The sequence below is a fragment of the Halictus rubicundus genome, unplaced genomic scaffold (genome assembly GCF_050948215.1).
Source record: "Halictus rubicundus isolate RS-2024b unplaced genomic scaffold, iyHalRubi1_principal scaffold0722, whole genome shotgun sequence".
In the NCBI taxonomy this organism is placed as follows: Eukaryota; Metazoa; Arthropoda; class Insecta; order Hymenoptera; family Halictidae; genus Halictus; species Halictus rubicundus.
The window spans coordinates 15,001-25,000 of NW_027489263.1; the positions used below are offsets into that span (position 1 = coordinate 15,001).

At 38.8% G+C, this 10,000-nt stretch overlaps 1 non-coding gene across 1 annotated transcript in view; it reads left to right on the top strand.

The window, feature by feature from the left end:
• Nucleotides 1-9,704: 9,704 nt before the first annotated feature.
• Nucleotides 9,705-10,000, top strand: part of LOC143364595 (small subunit ribosomal RNA) — a 1,918-nt gene continuing 1,622 nt past the window's right edge. Inside the window, exon 1 of the ribosomal RNA XR_013084197.1 lies at nucleotides 9,705-10,000. This exon is cut by the window's right edge and continues 1,622 nt beyond it. This is a non-coding gene — a ribosomal RNA (small subunit ribosomal RNA).

Below are 10,000 nucleotides of genomic sequence, written 5' to 3' on the forward strand. Positions count from 1 at the left end.
CTGATCCTTTTATTATTTTTTTTATTTTTTTTTTTCAAAACACTACGCCGCTGGTACCCGTGAACCTGGTAGAACAGAATGTAGTACGATCGGGTGTCACTCGGATCGCTAATAACTCGGTAAACACGCTTCCTAGTCGTTTGTCATCGCGATACATGCTATCGTAGAGAAAAAAAAAGATAGGGACAGAAGGAATCTCGTCAATCCAACGCTGCGGTACGCATAGACCTTCGGGGATACACTAACTAACAATACGGAGCATCATTTCCAACCGCCGTTTACCCGTGCAATTTGTAGAACAGAATGTAGTACGGCCGGGTGTCACTCGGATCGCTAATAACTCGGTAAACACGCTTCCTAGTCGTTTGTCATCGCGATACATGCTATCGTAGAGAAAAAAAAAGATAGAGACAGAAGGAATCTCGTCAATCCAACGCTGCGGTACGCATAGACCTTCGGGGATACACTAACTAACAATACGGAGCATCATTTCCAACCGCCGTTTACCCGTGCAATTTGTAGAACAGAATGTAGTACGGCCGGGTGTCACCCTACTCAAGTCCATTATTTGCTAATAACTCGATAAATAATAATTGTAGCGAGTTTGGTGTTATGATATATATTGTTAGAAACCGTCTATATTACAGTGATATCACGTCGAAAATCGTCTAGGACCGATAGGGAAAAAGTTTCCTCTTGGCGGTGGGACTTAGAAAAATTTTCGTCGAACGTCCGACGGAGTAGCACATCCGTCCATTATTTGCTAATAACTCGATAAATAATAATTGTAGCGAGTTTGGTGTTATGATATATATTGTTAGAAACCGTCTATATTACAGTGATATCACGTCGAAAATCGTCTAGGACCGATACGGAAAAAGTTTCCTCTTGGCGGTGGGACTTAGAAAAATTTCCAGAGTTTTGTCGACGGAGTAGCACATCCGTCCATTATTTGCTAATAACTCGATAAATAATAATTGTAGCGAGTTTGGTGTTATGATATATATTGTTAGAAACCGTCTATATTACAGTGATATCACGTCGAAAATCGTCTAGGACCGATAGGGAAAAAGTTTCCTCTTGGCGGTGGGACTTAGAAAAATTTCCAGAGTTTTGTCGACGGAGTAGCACATCCGTCCATTATTTGCTAATAACTCGATAAATAATAATTGTAGCGAGTTTGGTGTTATGATATATATTGTTAGAAACCGTCTATATTACAGTGATATCACGTCGAAAATCGTCTAGGACCGATAGGGAAAAAGTTTCCTCTTGGCGGTGGGACTTAGAAAAATTTTCGTCGAACGTCCGACGGAGTAGCACATCCGTCCATTATTTGCTAATAACTCGATAAATAATAATTGTAGCGAGTTTGGTGTTATGATATATATTGTTAGAAACCGTCTATATTACAGTGATATCACGTCGAAAATCGTCTAGGACCGATAGGGAAAAAGTTTCCTCTTGGCGGTGGGACTTAGAAAAATTTTCGTCGAACGTCCGACGGAGTAGCACATCCGTCCATTATTTGCTAATAACTCGATAAATAATAATTGTAGCGAGTTTGGTGTTATGATATATATTGTTAGAAACCGTCTATATTACAGTGATATCACGTCGAAAATCGTCTAGGACCGATAGGGAAAAAGTTTCCTCTTGGCGGTGGGACTTAGAAAAATTTTCGTCGAACGTCCGACGGAGTAGCACATCCGTCCATTATTTGCTAATAACTCGATAAATAATAATTGTAGCGAGTTTGGTGTTATGATATATATTGTTAGAAACCGTCTATATTACAGTGATATCACGTCGAAAATCGTCTAGGACCGATAGGGAAAAAGTTTCCTCTTGGCGGTGGGACTTAGAAAAATTTCCAGAGTTTTGTCGACGGAGTAGCACATCCGTCCATTATTTGCTAATAACTCGATAAATAATAATTGTAGCGAGTTTGGTGTTATGATATATATTGTTAGAAACCGTCTATATTACAGTGATATCACGTCGAAAATCGTCTAGGACCGATACGGAAAAAGTTTCCTCTTAGCGGTGGGACTTAGAAAAATTTCCAGAGTTTTGTCGACGGAGTAGCACATCCGTCCATTATTTGCTAATAACTCGATAAATAATAATTGTAGCGAGTTTGGTGTTATGATATATATTGTTAGAAACCGTCTATATTACAGTGATATCACGTCGAAAATCGTCTAGGACCGATAGGGAAAAAGTTTCCTCTTGGCGGTGGGACTTAGAAAAATTTCCAGAGTTTTGTCGACGGAGTAGCACATCCGTCCATTATTTGCTAATAACTCGATAAATAATAATTGTAGCGAGTTTGGTGTTATGATATATATTGTTAGAAACCGTCTATATTACAGTGATATCACGTCGAAAATCGTCTAGGACCGATAGGGAAAAAGTTTCCTCTTGGCGGTGGGACTTAGAAAAATTTCCAGAGTTTTGTCGACGGAGTAGCACATCCGTCCATTATTTGCTAATAACTCGATAAATAATAATTGTAGCGAGTTTGGTGTTATGATATATATTGTTAGAAACCGTCTATATTACAGTGATATCACGTCGAAAATCGTCTAGGACCGATAGGGAAAAAGTTTCCTCTTGGCGGTGGGACTTAGAAAAATTTTCGTCGAACGTCCGACGGAGTAGCACATCCGTCCATTATTTGCTAATAACTCGATAAATAATAATTGTAGCGAGTTTGGTGTTATGATATATATTGTTAGAAACCGTCTATATTACAGTGATATCACGTCGAAAATCGTCTAGGACCGATACGGAAAAAGTTTCCTCTTAGCGGTGGGACTTAGAAAAATTTCCAGAGTTTTGTCGACGGAGTAGCACATCCGTCCATTATTTGCTAATAACTCGATAAATAATAATTGTAGCGAGTTTGGTGTTATGATATATATTGTTAGAAACCGTCTATATTACAGTGATATCACGTCGAAAATCGTCTAGGACCGATAGGGAAAAAGTTTCCTCTTGGCGGTGGGACTTAGAAAAATTTTCGTCGAACGTCCGACGAAGTAGCACATCCGTCCATTATTTGCTAATAACTCGATAAATAATAATTGTAGCGAGTTTGGTGTTATGATACATATTGTTAGAAACCGTCTATATTACAGTGATATCACGTCGAAAATCGTCTAGGACCGATAGGGAAAAAGTTTCCTCTTGGCGGTGGGACTTGGAAAAATTTTCGTCGAACGTCCGACGGAGTAGCACATCCGTCCATTATTTGCTAATAACTCGATAAATAATAATTGTAGCGAGTTTGGTGTTATGATATATATTGTTAGAAACCGTCTATATTACAGTGATATCACGTCGAAAATCGTCTAGGACCGATACGGAAAAAGTTTCCTCTTGGCGGTGGGACTTAGAAAAATTTCCAGAGTTTTGTCGACGGAGTAGCACATCCGTCCATTATTTGCTAATAACTCGATAAATAATAATTGTAGCGAGTTTGGTGTTATGATATATATTGTTAGAAACCGTCTATATTACGGTGATATCACGTCGAAAATCGTCTAGGACCGATACGGAAAAAGTTTCCTCTTAGCGGTGGGACTTAGAAAAATTTCCAGAGTTTTGTCGACGGAGTAGCACATCCGTCCATTATTTGCTAATAACTCGATAAATAATAATTGTAGCGAGTTTGGTGTTATGATATATATTGTTAGAAACCGTCTATATTACAGTGATATCACGTCGAAAATCGTCTAGGACCGATAGGGAAAAAGTTTCCTCTTGGCGGTGGGACTTAGAAAAATTTCCAGAGTTTTGTCGACGGAGTAGCACATCCGTCCATTATTTGCTAATAACTCGATAAATAATAATTGTAGCGAGTTTGGTGTTATGATATATATTGTTAGAAACCGTCTATATTACAGTGATATCACGTCGAAAATCGTCTAGGACCGATAGGGAAAAAGTTTCCTCTTGGCGGTGGGACTTAGAAAAATTTCCAGAGTTTTGTCGACGGAGTAGCACATCCGTCCATTATTTGCTAATAACTCGATAAATAATAATTGTAGCGAGTTTGGTGTTATGATATATATTGTTAGAAACCGTCTATATTACAGTGATATCACGTCGAAAATCGTCTAGGACCGATAGGGAAAAAGTTTCCTCTTGGCGGTGGGACTTAGAAAAATTTTCGTCGAACGTCCGACGGAGTAGCACATCCGTCCATTATTTGCTAATAACTCGATAAATAATAATTGTAGCGAGTTTGGTGTTATGATATATATTGTTAGAAACCGTCTATATTACAGTGATATCACGTCGAAAATCGTCTAGGACCGATACGGAAAAAGTTTCCTCTTGGCGGTGGGACTTAGAAAAATTTTCGTCGAACGTCCGACGGAGTAGCACATCCGTCCATTATTTGCTAATAACTCGATAAATAATAATTGTAGCGAGTTTGGTGTTATGATATATATTGTTAGAAACCGTCTATATTACAGTGATATCACGTCGAAAATCGTCTAGGACCGATACGGAAAAAGTTTCCTCTTAGCGGTGGGACTTAGAAAAATTTCCAGAGTTTTGTCGACGGAGTAGCACATCCGTCCATTATTTGCTAATAACTCGATAAATAATAATTGTAGCGAGTTTGGTGTTATGATATATATTGTTAGAAACCGTCTATATTACAGTGATATCACGTCGAAAATCGTCTAGGACCGATAGGGAAAAAGTTTCCTCTTGGCGGTGGGACTTAGAAAAATTTCCAGAGTTTTGTCGACGGAGTAGCACATCCGTCCATTATTTGCTAATAACTCGATAAATAATAATTGTAGCGAGTTTGGTGTTATGATATATATTGTTAGAAACCGTCTATATTACAGTGATATCACGTCGAAAATCGTCTAGGACCGATACGGAAAAAGTTTCCTCTTAGCGGTGGGACTTAGAAAAATTTCCAGAGTTTTGTCGACGGAGTAGCACATCCGTCCATTATTTGCTAATAACTCGATAAATAATAATTGTAGCGAGTTTGGTGTTATGATATATATTGTTAGAAACCGTCTATATTACAGTGATATCACGTCGAAAATCGTCTAGGACCGATAGGGAAAAAGTTTCCTCTTGGCGGTGGGACTTAGAAAAATTTCCAGAGTTTTGTCGACGGAGTAGCACATCCGTCCATTATTTGCTAATAACTCGATAAATAATAATTGTAGCGAGTTTGGTGTTATGATATATATTGTTAGAAACCGTCTATATTACAGTGATATCACGTCGAAAATCGTCTAGGACCGATAGGGAAAAAGTTTCCTCTTGGCGGTGGGACTTAGAAAAATTTCCAGAGTTTTGTCGACGGAGTAGCACATCCGTCCATTATTTGCTAATAACTCGATAAATAATAATTGTAGCGAGTTTGGTGTTATGATATATATTGTTAGAAACCGTCTATATTACAGTGATATCACGTCGAAAATCGTCTAGGACCGATAGGGAAAAAGTTTCCTCTTGGCGGTGGGACTTAGAAAAATTTCCAGAGTTTTGTCGACGGAGTAGCACATCCGTCCATTATTTGCTAATAACTCGATAAATAATAATTGTAGCGAGTTTGGTGTTATGATATATATTGTTAGAAACCGTCTATATTACAGTGATATCACGTCGAAAATCGTCTAGGACCGATAGGGAAAAAGTTTCCTCTTGGCGGTGGGACTTAGAAAAATTTTCGTCGAACGTCCGACGGAGTAGCACATCCGTCCATTATTTGCTAATAACTCGATAAATAATAATTGTAGCGAGTTTGGTGTTATGATATATATTGTTAGAAACCGTCTATATTACAGTGATATCACGTCGAAAATCGTCTAGGACCGATACGGAAAAAGTTTCCTCTTAGCGGTGGGACTTAGAAAAATTTCCAGAGTTTTGTCGACGGAGTAGCACATCCGTCCATTATTTGCTAATAACTCGATAAATAATAATTGTAGCGAGTTTGGTGTTATGATATATATTGTTAGAAACCGTCTATATTACAGTGATATCACGTCGAAAATCGTCTAGGACCGATAGGGAAAAAGTTTCCTCTTGGCGGTGGGACTTAGAAAAATTTTCGTCGAACGTCCGACGAAGTAGCACATCCGTCCATTATTTGCTAATAACTCGATAAATAATAATTGTAGCGAGTTTGGTGTTATGATACATATTGTTAGAAACCGTCTATATTACAGTGATATCACGTCGAAAATCGTCTAGGACCGATAGGGAAAAAGTTTCCTCTTGGCGGTGGGACTTGGAAAAATTTTCGTCGAACGTCCGACGGAGTAGCACATCCGTCCATTATTTGCTAATAACTCGATAAATAATAATTGTAGCGAGTTTGGTGTTATGATATATATTGTTAGAAACCGTCTATATTACAGTGATATCACGTCGAAAATCGTCTAGGACCGATACGGAAAAAGTTTCCTCTTGGCGGTGGGACTTAGAAAAATTTCCAGAGTTTTGTCGACGGAGTAGCACATCCGTCCATTATTTGCTAATAACTCGATAAATAATAATTGTAGCGAGTTTGGTGTTATGATATATATTGTTAGAAACCGTCTATATTACGGTGATATCACGTCGAAAATCGTCTAGGACCGATACGGAAAAAGTTTCCTCTTAGCGGTGGGACTTAGAAAAATTTCCAGAGTTTTGTCGACGGAGTAGCACATCCGTCCATTATTTGCTAATAACTCGATAAATAATAATTGTAGCGAGTTTGGTGTTATGATATATATTGTTAGAAACCGTCTATATTACAGTGATATCACGTCGAAAATCGTCTAGGACCGATAGGGAAAAAGTTTCCTCTTGGCGGTGGGACTTAGAAAAATTTCCAGAGTTTTGTCGACGGAGTAGCACATCCGTCCATTATTTGCTAATAACTCGATAAATAATAATTGTAGCGAGTTTGGTGTTATGATATATATTGTTAGAAACCGTCTATATTACAGTGATATCACGTCGAAAATCGTCTAGGACCGATAGGGAAAAAGTTTCCTCTTGGCGGTGGGACTTAGAAAAATTTCCAGAGTTTTGTCGACGGAGTAGCACATCCGTCCATTATTTGCTAATAACTCGATAAATAATAATTGTAGCGAGTTTGGTGTTATGATATATATTGTTAGAAACCGTCTATATTACAGTGATATCACGTCGAAAATCGTCTAGGACCGATAGGGAAAAAGTTTCCTCTTGGCGGTGGGACTTAGAAAAATTTTCGTCGAACGTCCGACGGAGTAGCACATCCGTCCATTATTTGCTAATAACTCGATAAATAATAATTGTAGCGAGTTTGGTGTTATGATATATATTGTTAGAAACCGTCTATATTACAGTGATATCACGTCGAAAATCGTCTAGGACCGATACGGAAAAAGTTTCCTCTTGGCGGTGGGACTTAGAAAAATTTCCAGAGTTTTGTCGACGGAGTAGCACATCCGTCCATTATTTGCTAATAACTCGATAAATAATAATTGTAGCGAGTTTGGTGTTATGATATATATTGTTAGAAACCGTCTATATTACAGTGATATCACGTCGAAAATCGTCTAGGACCGATAGGGAAAAAGTTTCCTCTTGGCGGTGGGACTTAGAAAAATTTTCGTCGAACGTCCGACGGAGTAGCACATCCGTCCATTATTTGCTAATAACTCGATAAATAATAATTGTAGCGAGTTTGGTGTTATGATATATATTGTTAGAAACCGTCTATATTACAGTGATATCACGTCGAAAATCGTCTAGGACCGATACGGAAAAAGTTTCCTCTTGGCGGTGGGACTTAGAAAAATTTTCGTCGAACGTCCGACGGAGTAGCACATCCGTCCATTATTTGCTAATAACTCGATAAATAATAATTGTAGCGAGTTTGGTGTTATGATATATATTGTTAGAAACCGTCTATATTACAGTGATATCACGTCGAAAATCGTCTAGGACCGATAGGGAAAAAGTTTCCTCTTGGCGGTGGGACTTAGAAAAATTTCCAGAGTTTTGTCGACGGAGTAGCACATCCGTCCATTAGTTGCTAATAACTCGATAAATAATAATTGTAGCGAGTTTGGTGTTATGATATATATTGTTAGAAACCGTCTATATTACAGTGATATCACGTCGAAAATCGTCTAGGACCGATACGGAAAAAGTTTCCTCTTAGCGGTGGGACTTAGAAAAATTTCCAGAGTTTTGTCGACGGAGTAGCACATCCGTCCATTATTTGCTAATAACTCGATAAATAATAATTGTAGCGAGTTTGGTGTTATGATATATATTGTTAGAAACCGTCTATATTACAGTGATATCACGTCGAAAATCGTCTAGGACCGATAGGGAAAAAGTTTCCTCTTGGCGGTGGGACTTAGAAAAATTTCCAGAGTTTTGTCGACGGAGTAGCACATCCGTCCATTATTTGCTAATAACTCGATAAATAATAATTGTAGCGAGTTTGGTGTTATGATATATATTGCTAGAAATCGTCTATATTACAGTGATATCACGTCGAAAATCGTCTAGGACCGATACTTAAAAATTTTCCTCTTATTTGTGGGACTTAGAAAAATTTTCAAAGTTCGGTGAATTATGAAAAGTTGGTTATTTTGTGTAAAATAATATAGAAATGTTAAAATTTATTATATTTTGTGAAAAAAATTTTTATACTTTTTTCGCTCTAAGTTCCAACAGCCCCGCCGGGAGGTCTGTTGCCGCGGCGGTTTGCGGCCATAAGCGCGCGTGCTATTGACCGCGCGGCGCCGGCGTCCCGGCCGGCCGTTCGGTATCTATAAGAGAGTCGACGGTTCGGTCGAGTCGGTCGGTGCAGCGCGCGTCTGTGGCTATTCTACGATCTCGGTCGAGAAGCAGTCATGGGCGCCTCGAGACTTCGGTCTTGACTGTTTCGTACCGTGCTTCGTATCGAATTATTCTCTACACAGCATTGCCACGGGTCGGTGTCCTAGACCGAATGGCCCTTATGTGGCGAGCCTTCCCTTAGTGGAGGTTGGTGACTTGTATTCACTTTTGTGTTTACTCGTACTAACTGAGCATCAACTCTTATGTCCGAGCGACTAAGGTATGAAAAAGAGAAAATAGAGTTAAAGAGAAAAAAAATTCTGTCTTTTAAAGACAGAATAAAGAGAAAAATTCGTTAAATAATAGAGGTGTCCTATTTCGTTTATGCCCAGCGCGAGCAGAAGAACACGGTTTCTCGCAGTCCAGCATGCGTCCTGTCCGCGCTTCCTCGGCACTTGTGTCGATTTTGTCCAGCGCAGTGGTTACGTGCTTCCGCGATCCATGTTTGGAACTATACGCGCCTCCACGATTAGGCAAACCATGTTATTATATGAAACGAATGTATGAAACTTGTTTCAATAAGATATTTATAAGAAAGTTGAAACAAGTAAAATATCTGAACAAGATAAGATATTTATAAGAAAGTCTTGTTCAAGATATACGTATAAAATTGAGAAACCGAGAACGCAGAGGAGGAGGAGGTATATTTGAAAAGGAATTTGTTCGAGGTTGAATATTTATAGAGAAGAGAAGATATATGTATCTCGTGCAAAAGGTTCTCTGAGAATTTGCACGAGTATAAAATATATATATGATTGGAAGAAAAAGTGTCGTCGACCTGTCTCGAAGAGAGCTGGCGGCGAAGACATTCGAAAAATTGTCGAAGCTCCCTGGTTGATCCTGCCAGTAGTCATATGCTTGTCTCAAAGATTAAGCCATGCATGTCTCAGTACATGCCGCATTAAGGTGAAACCGCGAATGGCTCATTAAATCAGTTATGGTTTCTTAGATCGTACCCACATTTACTTGGATAACTGTGGTAATTCTAGAGCTAATACATGCAAAACAGAGTTCCGACCAGAGATGGTAGGAACGCTTTTATTAGATCAAAACCAATCGGTGTCGGGCGTCTACGTTCGTTCATCGTTTGCTTTGGTGACTCTGAATAACTTTGTGCTGATCG